We start from the raw sequence: 19976 nt of genomic DNA, 5'->3' as shown, positions 1-19976 counted from the left end.
CATCCCCACCTGGACCTCCCCTGTATCATTCACCTCGAGGTACCCCTCAATACTTGCCCGGACCCTCCTACATACCTCCTCCTCCGCCAACAACCCCACATCCAACCGCCACAACGGGCGCTGGTCCCGCACCTCCACCATCTCCAACTCCATCCAATGCGGAGCGTGGTCGGATTGCAATGGCCGAATATTCGGCCTCCTTCACTCTCGGAATCAGTCCCCTACTCACCATGAAGAAGTCTATCCGAGAATAAACCCAATGTATGTGGGAGAAGAAAGAGTACTCCCGTGCCCTCGGCCTCACAAACCTCCATGGGTCCACTCCTCCCATCTGGTCCATAAACCCTCTCAGACCTTGGCCTCCTACCCGTTCTTGAACTGGACCGATCCAGTGAAGGATCCAACACCGTATTGAAGTCCCCCCCCCCCCCCCCCCCCCCCCCATAATCAGACCTACCGCCTCTAGATCCGGGACCCGTCCCAGCGTACGCCTCATAAAGCCCGCATCGTCCCAATTTGGGGCATACACACTAGCAAGTACCACCTTCTCTCCTTGTAGCCTGCCCCTAACCATAACATACCTACCCCCCTTATCCGCCACCACCTCAGATGCCTCAAACGACACATTTTTTCCCAATCGCCACTCCCCGGTTCTTCACATCCAACCCAGAGTGGAAAACCTGCCCCACCCACCCCTTCCTCAGACGGACCTGGTCCGCCACCTTCAGGTGGGTCTCCTGAAGCATTGCCACATCTGCCTTTAGCCCCCTCAGATGAGCAAGTACCCTCGACCGCTTCACCGGCCCATTCAATCCTCTCACATTCCAGGTGACCAACCGGATCAGAGGGTGTCCCGCCCCCCCCTCCCCCGTCGACTGCCCGCCCCAGGCCAGCACCCCTCGCCCGACCCAGTCCCCACAGCGACAACACCTCACCTCTGTCCCCCCGGCCCACACCAGCTCCTTCCTGACCCTGCCAGCGGCAACCCGGTATTCTCCCCCCCCCCCCCCCCCCCCCCCCCCCCCCCAGGCTAGGAACCCTCCTAGCCGCGAACCGTCCTCCATTGTACTTCCGTGGGTCAGCTAACTTCTGCTGACCCCGGAAACTCCAGCCACAAACCCGACCCCTCCCAAAGTGGGATCATCCCCCATCCTGTCCCTCCTCTAGGCACCGCTCCAGCGCGGGAAAGAACCAGTTAAGCCCCCCCCCCCCCCGTCATCGTCTCCACCCCCGAGCCCCGCAACGCGGGAAACCAGAGGAAAGCCCACGCTTTTGCACTGCCCCACCACACCCTTCTGACGCAGCTCCCAAATACCAGCCCCACTCCATACCCCCAACCCGATATAGAATACAACAAACCCCCCCCCCAACCTTCCCCGCAAGATACAAAACTCAAACAATGCCCCCCAACAAAAAACAGAACAACACCCCAATGAATAACCATGTCAAAATTACAAAAGTACAGAAAAAGAGAACACAGCAACAGCAGAAACCAGCAATAAAGCATTACAACCGACCCCGCAACCCCCAACCCCTAGTTCAAGTCCAGTTTCTCCGTCCGCACGAAGGCCCACGCCTCCTCCGGGGAATCAAAATAATAATGCCGGTCCAAATTAGTTACCCACAGGCGTGCAGGCTGCAACATTCCAAACTTTATCTTCTTGTAGAGCACCTCTTTCGTCCGATTAAACCCAGATCGCCGCTTAGCCACCTCCGCACTCCAATCCTGGTAGATCCGTACTCCCCCATTCTCCCAATTGCTGCTCTTCACCTTCTTGGCCTAGTGCAGCACACACTCCCGATCACTGAACCGGTGGAACCTCACCAGCACCGCACACGGGGGTTTGTTCTCCTTAGGCCTTCTGACCAGTACTCTGTGGGCTCCCTCCAGCTCCAGAGGTAGATGGAAAGATCCTGCCCCCACTAGCGAGTTCAGCATCGTGGCCACGTAGGTTGTCAGATCCGACCCCTCCAGCCCCTCCGCAAGGCCCAAGATCCTCAGATTTTTCCACCTCATGCGGTGATCAAGCTCCTCGAAGCGGTCTTGCCACTTCTTGTGGAGTGCCTCATGCCCCTCCACCTTACTCACGAGGACCACGGCCTCCTCCTCTCGTTCAGTGGCCTGCGCCTGCAACGCCTGGATGGCAGCACCCTGGGTCGTCTGAATCTCCGAGAGCTTTTTATTAGTTTCCTGCAGAGAGCTCAACACCTCAGCCTTGAAATCTGAAAAACAGCGCAGGAGAGCAGCTCCTCTGGTGCTCCGCCGGCCGTCATCTTGGAATCCTTCCCCCGTTTTTTCTGGGGAGCTGCTGCCGTTTTTTCCCCCTTTCCACTCCGAGTTCGAGTCATGAAATGTGGAGAAAGTCGATCAGTGCACCTTCTCCCACCGGGAGACGTCGAAAAAAGCTCCGTTTTGGGCTCTAAAAAGAGCCGAAAAGTCCGTTTGAATCGGGAGCTCCCAAATGTGCGGCTTCCTACGTCATCGCCGCCACCGGAAGTCTTCCCTCTGAATTTATTCTAATGGTAGGAGATGCATTACTCCATCACATACATGCAAATTATTTGAGTATATCATACTCTGCAAAAGGTGGTAAATCAACTGCAATTGTCAGAACATCACTACTTCACTGAAACACAAATGCATCAATGCATTTGTTACATTCATTCTCAACCTGACAGCTCAAAGATCATAAAATCTTAAGAAATACAGGCCCCTCAGGTCTGCTATGCTATTCGATAAAATCATGGCTGATTTGATTGTGGCCCCAGCTCGACTTTCCTGTCTGCCCTATAACCCTTGACTCCCTTGTTAATCAAAAATCTGTCGCCACGTATCAGATTTAAAAGGGAAACCCCTTATTTTTAAACCCTGGTCTGGTGCCTAGTTAGGAAACATCCACTCGACATCTATTAAGTTTCTCTCGGGATGTATATTTTAATAAGATCACCTTTCATCCATCTAAACTCCAATGAGTATAGGTCCAACATGCTCAACCTTTCTTCAGCAACGACATATCCCAGGAATCGGCCTGGAATACCCTTCTCTGAACGGCGTCCAATGCAATAATATCCCTCAATTAAGAAAACCAAAACTGTATTCAGGTATGGTCTCACATGCCTTATACAGTTGTAGCAAGATGTCACTACTTTTATATTCCTAACTCCCTTGCAATAATTTCCAACATTCCATTTGACAACCAAATCGCTTGCTGAACCTTCAGGCTAACATTTAGTGATTCATTTTTAAGGACCCGTGCAGACCTCCAAATAATAGCCAAATGGTAGGGTGGAGCATAAAAGAAGAAATAATGGGAGCTTGTCAGAAAGGCACGGCTATAATCATGGGAGATTTTAATCCACGCATAGACTGGAAAAGCCAAATGGGTAAAAGTAACCTAGATGAGTTCATAGAATGTTTCCAGGATGGTATTTCAGAACAGCGTGTTCTGGAGCCAAAGGCAACTCCCCATGACAGGTTCCCGTGGGGCTGGGCGGGCGAGACATACAAGACGCCATAGATTTTGGCAGACCAGAAGATCCAATGGAAAGCCCCCTCCACCATTGGAAAACGCACAATCATGGGGTGGTGGGGAGGGAGGGGAGGAGAAGAGGTGGAATCCCAGCCTCTGTTTTTCAACTTAAATAAGAGCAATTATGAGGGTATGAAGCAGAACTGGCTAAAGTGAGCTGACAAGTTACGTTAAGGGATTGGTCAAAAGAGAGGAAGTGGCGAACATTAATGACGCTATTGCAGAATACACATAATAGATGCATTCCAATGAGTAAAAGTCCAAGGGAAAGAGGCCGATGTTTTGGCCTTTGCTTCCCTGATAGCCCGGCGACGAATACTATTGGCGTGGAGGGACTCAAAGCCCCCGAAGACTGAGTGGTGGCTTGCGGACATGTCGTGTTTCCTGGGTATGGAAAAAATTAAGTTTGCCTTGAGGGGATCTGTGCAGGGGTTCGCCCGGAGATGGCAACCATTTATTGACTTCTTTGCGGGAAAGTGAGTGTCAGCAGGGGGTGGGGGGGGGGTAAGAGTAGAGTAGAAGGGAAAATATGGCGGGTAGTACGGGTGGGAGAGGAGCGGGCTTGTGCAATATGTTACGATGGAAGTATTGAAAGTACGTGGATGTTTGCACATTTTTGCCTTTTTTGCTTTCTTTCTGATGATGTCTGTAACTGTTTATAAAGCCAAAAACTACCTCAATAAAATTGTTTATTAAAAAAAAAGTCCAAGGGATGGATTTACCATCCGTAATTAACTCGATAGGTTAAAGCGGGTATAAAACCTAAAGGAAAAGCATATAATTGTGCAAAGATAGATGGAAGGTCAGAAGATTGGACAGAATATAAGGAACAGCAGCAAAGGATGACTCAAAAGATTAATGAGAAAAATTAGTACGAATGAAAGCTGGCCAGAAATGTAAAAATAGACAGAGTTTTAATAAATTTTTGAAAAAGAAAAGAGTTAACAAAGTGGGCCTTATAGAAAGTGAATCTGAAGAATTGACAATCAAAAACAAGATGATGGCAGATGAATTGAAGAGATACTTTGGATCGGTCTTCTCGAGGATAATGTAACATCCCAGAAGCAACTTTCAATCAGGAAATTAAAGGGTGGGGCAGAATGCAGAAACATTACAATCACCAAAGAAGTGGTACTGAGTAAATTGTTGGAGCTGCTGGCTGACAAGCACTGGATCCTGATGGAGTTCATTCTCTTAAGAAAAGTGTAGTGAGATAGTTAATGCAATGGTTTAAATTTTTCAAAATTCCCTTGTTTTGCCGATCGTCCCATTAGATTGGAAGATAGCAAATGCAGCTCCTTTATTCAAAAAGGGAAGGAGACCGAAAATCAGCGCCTCCAAGCCAGTTAGCTTAACATCTGAGACTACTTCTCGAGGAGCAAACATTGGTGGTTACCTCATTTAAGGATGTAAATGCGGAGACGGTTGTTACGGATGCCTGCTCAGCCCTCAACAGTGGCTAAGATACTGAACCAGAGTGAGTAAGAATATAAGAGTTGGGACTTGGTTATTTTATAAACAAACTTTATTAAAACAAAAGGAAAGAAAACAATATTTAAACTCTTAAACTTCAACTCTACCGCTAACAGATTACATGTAGTTTCTTAACTTTCACACTAGTTCTCATCAAACAGCACTTTCATGAAAATATAGCACTCATTTCACTTACACATTCAGGCAAAGGCAACATTTGCATTTAGGAAGCAATCTTTCTTCTGATAGGGGCATTCGTTTAGAACCCTTTTCCAAAGCCGCCTCTCTGGGTTTTTTCATCACCACTTCGATGGTTCCTTACAACCATCTCTCTTTACCTGTTTCAAATTGATTCTCTTACTAAGCTCCGACCAGCCCTCAAAACCAAGGTCTCCTCTGGGATGTCCAGACTGGAACCTATCAATTGTAATTTGGACTGCTTGATTACCCACTCCCATTTACACAAACGACCAGAGCCATTCCATTTATATGCAACTAACTTTCCATTGACGAACAGACTCTGTAATGGGGTGATAGCTTGTCAAACAAAGTTGTCCTGAAGAACAATGGTTATCCTGGTTACCACACTCTTAATTTCCTACCTAAATCCCTCAGCCTCTTAATAGAATCTCTGTGCAGTGTAGAAAGAGGCCATTCAGCCAATGAAGTCTGCACCAACTCTCTAAAAGAGCACCCTACCTTAGGCCCACTCCCCTGACCTATCCCCATAACCCCATCCAACTTAATTCAACTTTTTTTAAAAGTCTTCCAAGGATGGATTTCTTTGACCAATATCCCAGCATATATTTTTGGTTGTGCTTTTGTGAAGTCCTTTAGGTTATTTAAATACATTTATGCCAAGAAAGCTAAAGGCACAATCACCAAAGGGAAGAAAAGTGGTCAAAGTCTGAGGAAAGCAAAATATTTGGGGCACGGCAAGGTTGTAGAAAGTGCAAAGGCCAAAGCTATGAAGGGTTTAAAAGGGGTGACAATGTTATTTTTGAGGTGTTATGGGACATGGAGTCAATGCAAGTCATTGATGCCATCGGGCAGAAGTCTAATAAAAAAACAAATTGATAGTATATTAGAGGAGATGCTGAGAAGCAATAAAACATGGGCAAACGGTAGCATAGTGGTTAGCACAGTTGCTTCACAGCTCCAGGGTCCCAGGTTCAATTCCTGGCTTGGGCCACTCTCCTGTGAGAAGTCTGCATGTTCTCCCCGTGTCTGCGTAGGTTTCCTCCGGGTGCTCCAGTTTCCTCCCACAAGCCCCGAAAGACGTGCTTGTTAGGTGAATTGGGCATTCTAAATTCTTCCTCTCTGTATCCGAACAGGCGCTGGAATATGATGACTAGGGGCTTTTCACAGTAACTTAATTGTAGTGTTAATGTAAACCTACTTGTGACAATAAAGATTATTACTATTAAATTCAGGAGAGAACTCCAGAATGTAGGTAGCCTGACCACCAGTGGTGAGAAGCTAATGTACAAGAGGCTGGATTAAGATGGGCAGACAGCCAGTTTTGACAAAGGGTCACCTGGACTCAACGTTGGCTCTTTGCTCTCCTTACAGATGCTGTCAGACCTCCTGAGATTTTCCAGCATTTTCTCTTTTGGTAGACAGTTTACTGGTGTTGGGAAGCTGGAGGTAGTGAGATGAGAGTTTAGATACAACAATGAAAAATATTAAATTTGAGGTGTTGTGGGGATGGGCGAAGGAAACCAAGAATTGGTGAGAGCAGCGAGGATGGGTGAATGGGTTTGGATCCAGAATTGGGCCTGAGAAAGGATATTTGCAGAAAATCCCGTAGCCTTGAAGAAAACAGCAAAGGTTGTTTCAGCAGGAATATGTATAATCTATTGGATTGACAGAAGTTTGAGGAATTTTAATTGAATTTGCTAGTACTTTTAAAGTACCATCATAGAATCAGTGCAGAAGGAGGCCATTCAGTCCATCAGGTCTGCACTGACCCTTGGAAAGAGTACCCTACCCAGGCCATGCCCCCCCCCCCCCTCATCCCAGTAACCCCACTTTAACTTTTTTTGGATACTAAGGGGCAGTTTAACATGACTTGGTAATAGGCTGGCATGGATTGAGAATTGGTTAGCAGACAGGAAACAGAGTAGGAATAGGTGGATCTATTTCAGAGTTGAAGGAGGTGACCAGTGGAGTACTGCAAGGAATCAGTGCTTGGACCCCAGCTTTCACAATATATATCAATGATTTGGATGAGGGGAATCAAATGTAATATTGCCAAGTTTGCTGGCGATACAACATTGGGTGGAATTAAGTGGTGAGGAGGAAATAAAGAGGGTTCAAGGCAATTTAGACAAGTTGTGTGAGTAAGCAAATACATGGCAAAAGTAGTATAGTGTGGATAAATATGAAGTTATCCACTTTGTTAGAAAAGACGGAATGGAGAGTGGTGATAGATTGGGAAATGTTGATGTACAACGGGACCTGGGTGCCCTTGTACTCCATTCATTTGAAAGCAGCAATTAGGCAAGCAATTAGGGAAGCAAATTGTATGTTGGCCTTCATTGCAAAACTATTTAAGTACAGCTGCAGTAAGACACGCTTGATTCTGTACAAGACATTGGTGAGACCACACCTAGGGTATTGTTTTGGTCTCCTTGACTAAGAAAATATATGCTTGCCATAGAGGGAGTGCAGTGAATGTTCACCAGACTGATTCCTGGGATGGTGATGGCAGGATTGTCCTATGGGGAGAGATTGGGTTGACCTAGGTGTGTATTCATTGAGTCTAAATTAAACGTATGAATTTCTGACAGGGCCATTTAAGATTTGAAATGAGGAGAAACTTCTTCACTGAGGATGGTGAACCTGTGGAAATCTCCACCACAAAAGATTGTGGAGGCCAAGTCATTGAATGTATTTAAGAAATAAATACATGTCTTGACCTTAAAGGGAGTAAAAGGTATAGGGAGATAGTGGGAGTATGATGTTGAGACTGAGGATCAGTCATGATCACATTGAATGGCGAGAAGGTTCAAATGGCTGAATGGCCTCCTATTTTCTATGTCCAAGAACGTAATGTAGCAACATGAAGTTAGCATTTCCTGGTTTTGAGCAGGCAAAATGATATTTCATCTGGATTCAATCTCTTAAAACGAAAACTCTCCAGATATAAAATCAATGAAAACTTAAACCTGCCTTTATAGCAAATCTCCTGTTTTCAGTGTTAAGTGGGATCATTTTGGTCACCTTTACTGTATTTTAAAAGAGCTAAACGTTACAGTTTATTAGGGCAGAAGATTTCTGTAACAGATGCTAAGGGCCAGACCGTAAACAATTCCAAACAGTGTTTGTGTGTGTTTGAATCATATCTAGTGGATGTACAATATTTCAACTGCAACTGTTGAAAATGTGTGGAGATGCTTGGGCTTGGTTATATTTCTGGAGGAAGCTATTTTGTGTGGGATTATACAACATTAACCTGCAATCAGAAAAGAAAAGTTGCATTCTCAAACTCCTTTTGAGGAAGATGTTTTGGGTTCTGCAACATGTTCTGAAGGGGCACTGTGGTTGCTCTCTTCCAGGTTAAAATTTAAACTGCTATTGGTGCTGTACTGCTACACGGTATTTTAATGATGGGTTTTCTCATGTTATTTCCCCACACATTTGTGTTTTGGCACTTGTCTTAACTATTGGTAAGGTGATTGAGACTTCCCTTTGGGTGGTTTAGAGTTGGAGAAGTGCAGCTGGCAATAAACATTCCGCTTTGCTTCCTGCGTTTATCTTGACATTCAGGGAACTAATAACATTGTAAGTTCACAAAAATGTTGAGTTTTCAAATCTGCTGTCAGGTTGAATTGCTTATTCATGTGAGGTTAATGCAGAGTTCCAGCAATGTGTATCTGCATAATCAACCAGAGTAGCTTAGCCCATATTGAGACCAGTTTCAAACATTGTGCATAAGATGTATGGTAGCACAGTAATTAGCACTGTTGCTTCACCGCTCCAGGCACCCAGGTTCGATTCCCGGCTTGGGTCATTGTCTATTCGGAGTCTGTACGTTCTCCCAATGTCTGCATGGGTTTCCTCCGAGTGCTCCGGTTTTCTCCTACAAGTCCCGAAAGATGTGCTTGTTAGGTGAATTGGACATTCTGAATTCTTCCTCGGTGTAGCCGAACAGGCGCCGGAGTGTGGCGACTAGGAGATTTTCACAGTGGCTTCATTGCAGTGTTATGTATGCCTACTTTTGACACTAGTAGTGAATATTATTAAATAATCGCATACAGAGGTCACTTATGAGACAAAAAAGGTAATTATAAAATGCCTAATGGGAGGAAAGAAATCAAGAAAAATAGTTACCTCAAATTGCTCTTGCACATTGTTAAGGAAAGAGTTTGTTCTGTTTCCTTGGTGCCTTGAATCTACTTTGTTACACCCTTTCTTTGTCATGTTGGGGTCAAAAGAGGCAACTAGAAATTGAAAGAAGGGTTATAGCCTGAGAAAATCAAGTAAACACAATGTGCGTTAATGTGCCCAGGTGGCTGTTGTAGGGATTGTCACTTTTCCAGGGGTGAGGTGAGGGGGAGATTCGGTTTGTTTATTGTCACATGTACTGAGGTACAGTGAAAAGTATTGTGCATACAGTCCAGACAGATCATTCCATACATCAAAAAAAAACATAGGGCATACATAAATACACAATGTAAATACATGGATACAGGCATCGGATGAAGCATACAGGAGTACAGAAGATGTAGAGAAGATGTGTGACGAGATCAGATCAGTCCCTAAAGAGGATCATTTAGGAAGTGGGGAAGAAGCTGTTTTTGAGACTGTTTGTGCGTGTTCTCAGACTTTTGTGTCTCCTGCCCGATGGAAGAAGTTGGAAGAGTGAATAAGCCGGGTGGGAAGGGTCTTTGGTTATGTTGCCTGCTTTCCCAAGGCAGGTGTAGACAGAATCAATGAATGCGAGGCGGGTTCGCGTGATGGACTTGGGTATGTCCACAACTCTCTGTAGTTGATTACTGTCTTGGGTCTAGCAGTTGCCATACCAAGCTGTGATGCAGTCAGATAGGATGCTTTCTATTGTGTTGGTAAGAGTCAGTGTGGATATGCCGAATTTCCTTAGTTTCCTGAGGAAGTATAGATGCTGTTGTGCTTTCTTGGTCTTAGCGTCAGCGTGGGTGGACCAGGACAGATTGGTGATGTGCACACCTAGGAATTTGAAGCTGTCAACCATCTCCACCTCGGCACCATTTGTGCAGACTGGTGTGTATGATACTTTGCCTCCTGAAGTCGATAACCAGCCCCTTAGTTTTATTGACATTGAGGGAGAGATTGTTATCGTTACATCACTTCAAATTCTCTATCTCTATCTCTTGTACTCTGACTTATCGTTGTTCAAGATCTGACCCACTATGGTTGTCATCAGCAAACTTGTAGATGGAGTAGGGGCCACGTTTTGCTACAGTCGTGTGTGTAGGGAGTATAGTATCGGACTAACCCGGTATTGAGAACTATCGTGGAGGAGGTGTTGTTGTTTATCTTCACTGATTGTGGTCTATGGGTCAGGAAGTCAAGGATCCAGTAGCAGAGGAAGGAGCTAACTCCTAGGTTTTGAAGTTTGGATATGAGCTCGGCTGGTATTAAGGTGTTGAAGGTGGAGTCAATGAATTGGAGTCTGTCGTAGGAGTCCTTGTTGTCGAGATGCTCCAGAGATGAGTGTAGGGCCAGGGAGATGACGTCTGCTGTGGACTGGTTGTGGAGGTATGCAAACCGCAGTGGATTAAGGCATTCTGGGAGAATGATGTGTCTAATGACCAACCTCTCAAAGCGCTCCATAATGATTGATGTCAAGAAAATTATAAATGTGAAAAATAAAATGCGTGAGATGAAAAGTATTTTGAAGCTCTTTGAAACATCTGAAAGAACTCATAACAGCAGGAAAGACTGGAAATGCTCAGCAAGTCAGGCAGCGTCTGTGGGGAGAGAAACAGACTTAACATTTCATGTTGATGACCTTTCATCAAAACCTTTTTTAATCTGAGAGCCGTAACTGGTCAAAGGCATGAAATTGTCTTTCAAAATAGCAGTCAGCATTGATCAAATCTTTTTAGACTCGCAGCAAACTAGCTCTTTGCAAGAAGAACTCTGAAAATGGATTTTGAAACCAGCTACAATCCAGCAATTCAATACTCTCCATGGGATTCAATCACTCAATTTTGTATAAAGCTGATACAAATGCTTCAGAAATACATTAACTTTTAGGATTGACACTTTGTAATAGCAAGACAATGTTGGTGACATGCTTTGCATCACTACTCCTCAGATAATGTTTTTTAGCCAAACTCTCTTTTTCGTGATAAAGTGTTTGCTCTTCTCTTACAAGGTTAGATTCATTGGTCTAGTCAAATATTTTGGCCAGGGGGCAGCACGGTGGCTCAGTGGGTAGCACTGCAGTCTAACGGCGCCGAGGTCCCAGATTCAACCCTGGCTCTGGGTCACTGTCCGAGTGGAGTTTGCACATTCTCCCCGTGTTTGTGTGGGTTTTGCTCCCCACAACCCAAAGATGTGCAAGCTAGGCGGATTGGCCACGCTCAATTGCCCCTTAATTGGAAAAAATGAATTGGGTACGCTCAAAATTTATATTTAAAACAAATATTTTGGCCAAATTATCCTCTGAAACCTCCAAGTGCTGATTGAAGAAATTAAGTAGGGATACAGACAGATGATTAAAAATTAACAGCATTCATTTCCAAGTTTACATAATCTTGACAAAACTATTTTCAGACAGCTATCAAGATTCTGGATTAGTGTTGCCTGTGCTTTCAGTTGAAAGTGTGTTTGTTTGAAACATGCTGTGGGTTATCTTTGAGGACAGGTCTCCAGGTGGTGGTTCAGTTTACTTGGCTTTCTGCTATCTTGAGTAAGAACTTTGCTTGGGACAAAAATTGGCGACTGCAAATGTGCATTTCAAGTTGAATTGGAAGGATTATATTTATGTTACTTTTCACCAATTCCATTACTTCTGTCCATGAGACTAATATCCTCAACTTGATGCATCAAAAAATGTTTAATTCTTTCACAATTATTGAATGTCAAACATCTTGTGGGGCAGTGGGATGTTTGGTATTTTGAATTAAAGCTTACCAGTGCCGGTATTAGTTGAGGCATGTATCATCTGTACTGGTAGCAAACTTATCATTTTATGAAAACATATATGGCTTACCTGTTGTGTCTACAACTGCCACTGCTGCAGCTTAATCACATCTTCCTGCTTTAGAATGGTGATGAAACATCTGAATTTCTTTCAATTTTAGAAACTGAACAAATTTTGGGTTAACTTGAAAGAAAAGCTAACACTGATGTAGTATTGTTTAAGAAGATATTAGTTCAGATCAAGATGTCGAAGTCAGAGCTGCTTTAAATGTAGCTACCAATTGCTTTTATCTCATTTTTAGAATATTAATGTTTTATTGGTCTAAATCACCCCAAAACCGACTTTCACCAAAGCTGTTGCACGTACAAAGTTCAAAATTACAGTTCATAATAATAAAATTATATCTTTAAAAGGAAATGGGAAAATTATCCCTGCACATTTGTTGCTTGCAGCTGGATTAACACTGCTTGTGACGAAAAAAGTGGACATGAATTGTCCAATATGTAGAAAATCTGACGGCTATCCTGACCAGAAGGGTCCCACGGCTGATATTCATTGATAAGAACAAGTGTGTAAGACAGTCCAAAATACTTGTACCACAAGAACTTTCTCTAGAATTTTCCATTTCTATTCAGAATAAGAGATTCTGTATATTTGTATCTTTTGTTTTTAAATTTGTCTATACTGGATATTGAAAAAGGAGATTTCACCAACCATGTAGATAAGTATATATTTTGACAATTGTGAAAGTTAATCAGTGATCCAATTTTGTATTGTTTTATTACTCTACACTTATAGAATACATTTTCAAACATTAATATACATTTCATTATTGTTGTCTTAAATCTCTAACTTTGTAGGTGGAAGTCGTTGAAGTCTGGACCCAGTTGCTGCATCATTACATCTAATGCAAGGGACTGAAGACTTGTAAGTTACTAAGCATGATAAATTAAATGTGGTGGTTGTCTTCTAAATATGAAGTGACAGTATTTCCATAAACAGAATGAGTAGGAAGTATTGAGCCTCAGTGGTGTCAGTTTTCAGAATTTTCTTTTTGTATTTCAATTGCAGAAGATTTGCTGGCCAATCTGGAACGGTTCAATGCTAATAGAACATCACTGTTCAGCCAGTTTTTCCTCAAATTGCACTAGGGTTAGCGGACAGATTCAGTGGTTATCAGACAATATTATTCATCAGTTTTGATCAGTACTTTTTAAGATAGCGTAATATTGCATTGGTTGTTCAGTGGTAGAATTCTCGCCTGCCACGCGGGAGCCCGGGTTCGATTCCCGGCCAATGCAAACATAATTTTTGGGGCTGGTTTAGCACACTGGGCTAAATCGCTGGCTTTTAAAGCAGACCAAGGCAGGCCAGTGGCACGGTTCAATTCCCGTACCAGCCTCCCCAAACAGGCACCGGAATGTGGCAACTAGGGGCTTTTCACAGTAACTTCATTTGAAGCCTACTTGTGACAATAGCAATTTTCATTTTCATTTTTCATTTCATACCCACTCTTGACTTCAGAGATGGCAGTTATTGACTGAGCTTCAGAATTGGCCAGATATTAATGAAACTTACCAGACTTGCTGAAAAAAACATGTTGAACCTTTTTGTCTTGCACTCATCAGGACATTTTGCAAGGTTACCAGTATAAAGGTGAGCAAGCTACAGTGCAGACTTTGTTTACACTGCTGAATTTGGGTGCATTTGAGTGCTATAGTGAGAGGTTGGTGACTGAGCGAGTTAGGTGAGGAGGGAGTAAGGTGCTCCTTTCATTTCATTTCCGACATTTCCTCAAAGAGTGTGAAGGGAGCCGGGAGTTTAGAGAGTGCAGCTGACTGGGAGCGGAGGGCGGAGTTCCAGTTGGTCCACAGGGCAGCTCTATTCTGTAAGGTAAGAGGGGATGGAGGCTCCTCCTGTAGGATGTGGGTGGTGAGAGATACCACCGGTGGCCTGCTGACTAGACCTGTGGAAAGTGCACCCAACCCCAGCTCCTCAGAGACCGTGTTAGGGAACTGGAGCTGGATGAATTTTGGATTATCTGGGAGGCAGAGGGGATAATAGAGAAGAGTTACAGGGAGGTAGCCACACCCAAGGTACAGGGCATATCCGCTGGGTTACAGTCAGGGGAAAGAAAACGAACGGGCAGACAGTGTAGGGATCCCTCGTGGCCGTTCCCCTTCAAAACAAGTATACCGTTTTGGATTCTGTTGGGGGGATGATCTACCGGGGGAAGGCCCTAGCGGCCAAGTCTCTGGCACTGATTCTGGCTTTGTAGCTCAGAAGGGAAGGGGGGGAGAATAGAAAAACAATAGTGATAGGAGACTCAATGGTTAGGGGAATAGATAGAAGATTCTGTGGTCGCCAGCGAGACTCCCGGAAGGTATGTTGCTTCCCATTGCCAGAGCCAGGGATGTCTTGTATTGAGTCTACAGGATTCTTAAGGGGAAGGGGGAGCAACCAGAAGTCGTGGTGCACATAGGCACCAACGACATAGCTAAGAAAAGGGTTGAGGATCTTGAAAAGTGATTTTGGTGAGTTAGGTTGGAAGCTAAAGTGCAGGACAAGCGGAGTAGTGATCTCAGGATTGCTATCGATGCCACGTGCAAGTGAGGCAAGGAAGAGAGAGCGAGTGCAGCTGAAAATGTGGCAAAGGGCTGGTGCAGGAGGGAAGGCTTCAGATATGTGGATCATTGGGATATCCTCTGGGGAAGATGGGACCTGTACATGAAGGCCGGATTGCACCTAAACTGGAGGGGCACCAATACCCTGGGTGGGAGATTTGCTAGAGCTGTTCAGGAGGGTTTAAACTAGTTTGGCAGGGGGATGGGAACCAGAGCTATGGATCAGAGGATAGGGTAGCTGTTGAACAGGCAGAAATAGTATGCAGCAAGTCTGTGAGGAAGGATAGACAGTTAATAGGGAAAAGTTGCACTCAGTGGAATGGGTTAAAGTGTGCATGTTTCAGGAATAAGGGAGATGAACTTAAGAGTATGGATCAGTACTTGGAACTATTTTGTTGTGGCCATTTCGGAGACATGGATTTCACAGGGGCAGGAATGGTTGTTAGATGTTCCGGGGTTAGATGTTTTCAGAAGAATAGGGAGGGAGGTAAAAGAGGAGGGCGAGTGGCACTGTTTATTAAGCAGTGCACCACGGCTGCAAAAAATGAGGTAGTTAAGGAGGGTTTGTGTACTAAGTCAGTATGGGTGGAAGTCAGAAACAAGAAAGGAGCAGTCACTGTATTGGGAGTTTTCTCTCGGACGACCGACCCCCCCCCCCTTCAAATAGCAGCAGAGAGATGGAGGAACAGATTGGACGGCAGATCTTAGAACGGTGCAGAAATAACAGAGTTGTTTTCATGGGTGACTTCCAACTTCCCTAATATTGACTGGAATCTCCCTAGTGCAAATGGTTTGGATGGAGCAGATTTTGTCAGGTGTGTACAGGAAGAATTCCTGACTCAATATGTAGATTGGCCGACTAGGGGGGAGGCCATATTGAGCTTGGTGCTCGGCAACATAACGGGCCAGGTGTCAAATGTCTCGGTGGGAGAGCATTTCGGTGACAGTGACCACAACTCCTTGACCTTTACCATAGTCATGGAACACACAGTATGGGAAGGTATTTAATTGGGGGAGGGGAAATTATACTGCTGTTGGACAGGAGCTGAGGAGCATAAAGTGTGGGAACAATTGCTCTTTGGGAAATACACAACAGTAATGTGGGGATTGTTTAAGGAGCACTTGCTGCGAGTGCTGAATAGTTTTGTCCCACTGAGACGAGGAAGGAATGGAAAGGTGAAGGAGCCTTGGATGACAGGAGAAGTGGAGTTTCTAGTCAAGAGGAAGAAGGAAGCTTACGTAAGGTTGAGAAAGCAAGCATCTGACTCTGCCCTAGAAGGCTACAAGTTAGCCAGGAAGGAACTCAAAAATGGAGTGAGGAGAGCTAGAAGGGGGCATGAAAAAGCCCTGGCTGGAAGGATTAGGGAAACCCCAAGGCGTTCTACACTTATGTGGGGAATAAGAGGATGATCAGAGTGAGAGGAGGGGAGGGCCGATCAGGGATAGTGGAGAGAACTTGCGCCTCGAGTCTGAAGAGATGGGGGAGGCCCTAAATGAATACTTTGCTTCAGTATTCACTAGAGCAGGGGTGGGCAAACCACGGCCCGCGGGCCGCATGCGGCCTGCCAAAGGTCTTTATGCGGCCCACCAAGTCATTAAAAAAAAAAAAAAAAAATTTTTTTAAACATTTTTTTTTTTCATTTTTCTTTTAAGGTTAATGGGGGGGGGGCTGTTGGGTTACTTACTGGTATAGGGTGGATACGTGGACTTGAGTAGGGTGATCATTGCTCGGCACAACATCGAGGGCCGAAGGGCCTGTTCTGTGTTGTACTGTTCTGTGTTCTATGTTCTATATGAGGCGCCCAGAATCATAACCGGGTGAAGTAATTATTTTACTTAATATACTATGCGGCCCTTTAAAATTGTGAATTTCTGAATTTGGCCCTTGCACGGAAAAGTTTGCCCACCCCTGCACTAGAGAGAGGGACCTTATTGCCCATGATAACAGTGTGAACCAGGTTAATAGACTCTAACTGGTTGACCGATGGAAATTTTGGAAAGCATCAGGATAGATAAGTCCTCTGGACCTGACAGGATATACCCAAGGATACTACGGGAAGCGAGGGAGGAAATTGCTGCACCATTGGCAATGATCTTTGCGTCCTCACTCTCCACTGCAGTAGTACTGGATGATTGGAGGGAGGCAAATGTTGCTCCCCTATTCAAGAAAGTGAATAGGAAAATCCCTGGGAATTACAGACCTATCGGTCTTGCGTCTGTGGTGAGCAAAATATTGGAAAGGATTCTGAGAGATAGGATTTATGATTATTTAGAAAAACATAGTTTGATTAAAGATAGTCAGCATAGCTTTGTGAGGGGCAGGTCATGCCTCACAAGCCTCATTGAATTATTTGAGGATGTGACGAGACATTGATGAAGGTCGGGCAGTGGATGTGGTGTATATGGATTTCAGTAAGGCATTTGATAAGGTTCCCCATGGTAGGCTCATTCTGAAAGTTGGGGGGGCATGGGATACAGGGAAATTTGGCTGTCTGGATACAGAATTGGCTGGCCGGAAAAGACAGCGAGTGGTAGTGGATGGAAAGTATTCTGCCTGGAGGTCGGTGACCAGTGGTGTCCCACAAGGATCTGTTCTGGGACCTCAGCTCTTTGTGGTTTTTATAAATGACTTGGATGAGGAAATGGAAGGGTGGGTTAGTAAGTTTTCCGATGACACGAAGGTTGGTGGAGTTGTAGATAGTGTTGAGGGTTGTTGCAGGTTACAACGGGGCATTGACAGGATGCAGAGCTGGGCTGAGAAGTGGCAGATGGAGTTCAACCTTGATAAATGTGAAGTGATTCATTTTGGAAGGTCAAATTTGAATGCTGAATATAGGGTTAAAGGCAGGATTCTTGGGAAGTGTGGAGGAACAGAAGGATCTTGGGGTCCACGTACATAGATCCCTCAAAGTTGCCGCTCAGGTTGATAGGGTTAAGAAGGCTTTCATTAACAGGCGGATTGAGTTTAAGAACCACGAGGTTTTGCTGCAGCTTTATAAAATTCTAGTTAGACCACACTTGGAATATTGTGTCCAGTTCCATTCTTCCTCATAGGAAGGATGTGGATGCTTTGGAGAGGGTACAGAGTAGATTTACCAGGATGCTGTCTGGACTGAAGGGCACGTCTTATCAAGAAAGGTTGAGAGAGCTAGGGCTTTTCTCACTGGAGCGAAGAAGGCAGAGAAGTGACTTGATAGAGGTGTACAAGGTGATGAGAGACATGGATAGAGTGGATAGCCAGAGTCTTTTCCCCAGGGTGGAAATGGCTGTCACGAGGGACATAATTTTAAGGTGATTGGAGGAAGGTATAGGGGAGATGTCAAGAGGTAGGTTCTTTACACAGAGTGGTGGGTGTATGACATGCACTGCCAACAGAGGTGGTGGAGTCAGAGTCATTAGGGACATTTAAGCGACTCTTAGACAGGCACATGGACAGCAGTAAATTTGAAGGGGTGTAGGTTAGGTTGATCCTAAATTAGGATAAATGGTCGGCACATCATCATGGGCTGAAGGGCCTGTACTGTGCTATGTTCTACCAATATAAGGGGGAAAACAATAATTTATACTGTATGAGAAGGGAATGCAGATTGACTGGCAAGTGGACTCTGGAGAATGTACCAGTTGATGACTGATAATAGATAATATCGGTCAGTCACCATTAACTGGAGCATTCTCCACTGCAGTGCCTCAACCAATCAGAGTCCATTTGCCAACCAATTGGCACTCTTCTTCTCGAGTATAAATTGTTGTTTTCTTCTTATGCTGGTATCAACATGAGTGCAAGACAAAACGGTTTGACATGTCTTTCTGCAGCACTACATAAGTTCTGTACTACCAAATGACTATTTGCATACCGGATTGTCCTGATCTAAAAATAAAGTTTGATGTTCTGACAGAGATCTCCTTCTCTCTGCCCCTCCCTGCCAATATGTTTTCACAATTCGCACTACTTGTGAATTTCTTCTTGAAGATTTGAGGAAAGCACACGCAGACATGGGGTGAAGGTGCAAACTGCAGACTGTGACCCAAGCGGGAATCGAACCTGGGACCTTGGCGCTGTGTAGCAACAGTGTTAACCACTGTGTTGCTGTGCCGCCCTCGGACTACAGTTGGAAATAGTGATTGGATGTCTTATTTTGTTTAAGCTGCTGCCTCCCATTGGGCATTCTCCAGTCAGTAAAGCAATTCTGCCTTTCAATGCACGTTATTCTTTTTAACATTCATTTATGGGATGCAGCCAACATTTATTGCCCATTCCCAAGTGCTATTGAGAAGGTAATGTCGGTTGCCTCTTTGAATTACTGTACTTTGGGGTGAAGGTTTTCCCACAGTGCTATTGGGAAGGGAGTTCTAGGATTTTTACCCAACTGCTGTGATATATTTACAAATCAGGATCATGTGTGCCCTTTGAAGAGAGTTGCTAATTATGGTGTTCTGATTCATCTGCTTCCCTTGTTCTTCACATTGGTAGAAGTCATGGGTTTGGGAAGTGCTTCAAAGAAACCTTGGAGAATTGCACCAATGCATTTTACAGATGGTACACAAGACAGCAAATGTTGTGGTGAAGGGAATGAATTGTTAAGGTGGTGGATGCAATGTCAATCAAGTGGGGTGCTTTGTTCTGGATGGTATTGAGCTTCTCAAATGTCCCCGGAGCTGCAGCTGTTCTTTGGACTCTGGAACGGTTCCAACAGATTGGAAGGTAGCTAATATAACCGAACTATTCAAAAAGGGAGGTAGAGCGAAACCGCACTATAGACCAATGAGCCTAATGTTGGTAGTAGGGAAGTTACTGGAGTCCATTATCAAGGATTTCCCAGTGGTATAATCAGCATCGATTTTATGAAAAGGAAAATCATGCTTAACAAATCTACTGGAATTCCTTGAAGATATAACTAGTAGAGTTTATTTAAATTTTAGAGTACCCAATTCATTTTTAGCATGACCAATCCACCTAACCTGCACATCTTTGGGTTGTGGGGGTGAAACAAACACAAACACGGAGAGAATGTGCAAACTCCACACGGGCAGTGACCCAGAGCCGGGATCAAACCTGGGACCTCAGTGCCGTGAGGCAGAAGTGCTAACCACTGTGCCATCGTGCTGCCCAACTAGTAGAGTTGACTAGATGAATGTAGTTTATTTAGACTTTGACAGGGTGTCACACAGCAGATTACTATGTAAAGTTAAAGCACATGGGATTGCAGGTAATGT

General features: G+C 44.6%; 1 protein-coding gene and 1 non-coding gene across 2 annotated transcripts in view; both read left to right on the top strand.

Moving 5' to 3' along the window:
• Positions 1-12998: 12998 nt before the first annotated feature.
• LOC119954893 (ras-related protein Rap-1b) overlaps positions 12999-19976 on the top strand; it is a 60275-nt gene continuing 53297 nt past the window's right edge. Inside the window, exon 1 of the mRNA XM_038780520.1 lies at positions 12999-13065. The gene's annotated coding sequence lies outside the window, so the exon portion shown is untranslated. The remainder of the gene's footprint in view (positions 13066-19976) is intronic.
• On the top strand, positions 13370-13439 carry trnag-gcc. The gene has a single exon. It is a non-coding gene; the product is annotated as a tRNA-Gly (tRNA).

Source organism: Scyliorhinus canicula, chromosome 20 (assembly GCF_902713615.1).
Source record: "Scyliorhinus canicula chromosome 20, sScyCan1.1, whole genome shotgun sequence".
Classification (NCBI taxonomy): domain Eukaryota; kingdom Metazoa; phylum Chordata; class Chondrichthyes; order Carcharhiniformes; family Scyliorhinidae; genus Scyliorhinus; species Scyliorhinus canicula.
Note: the sequence above shows the minus strand (reverse complement) of the source record. Positions and strands in the feature narration are given on the sequence as shown.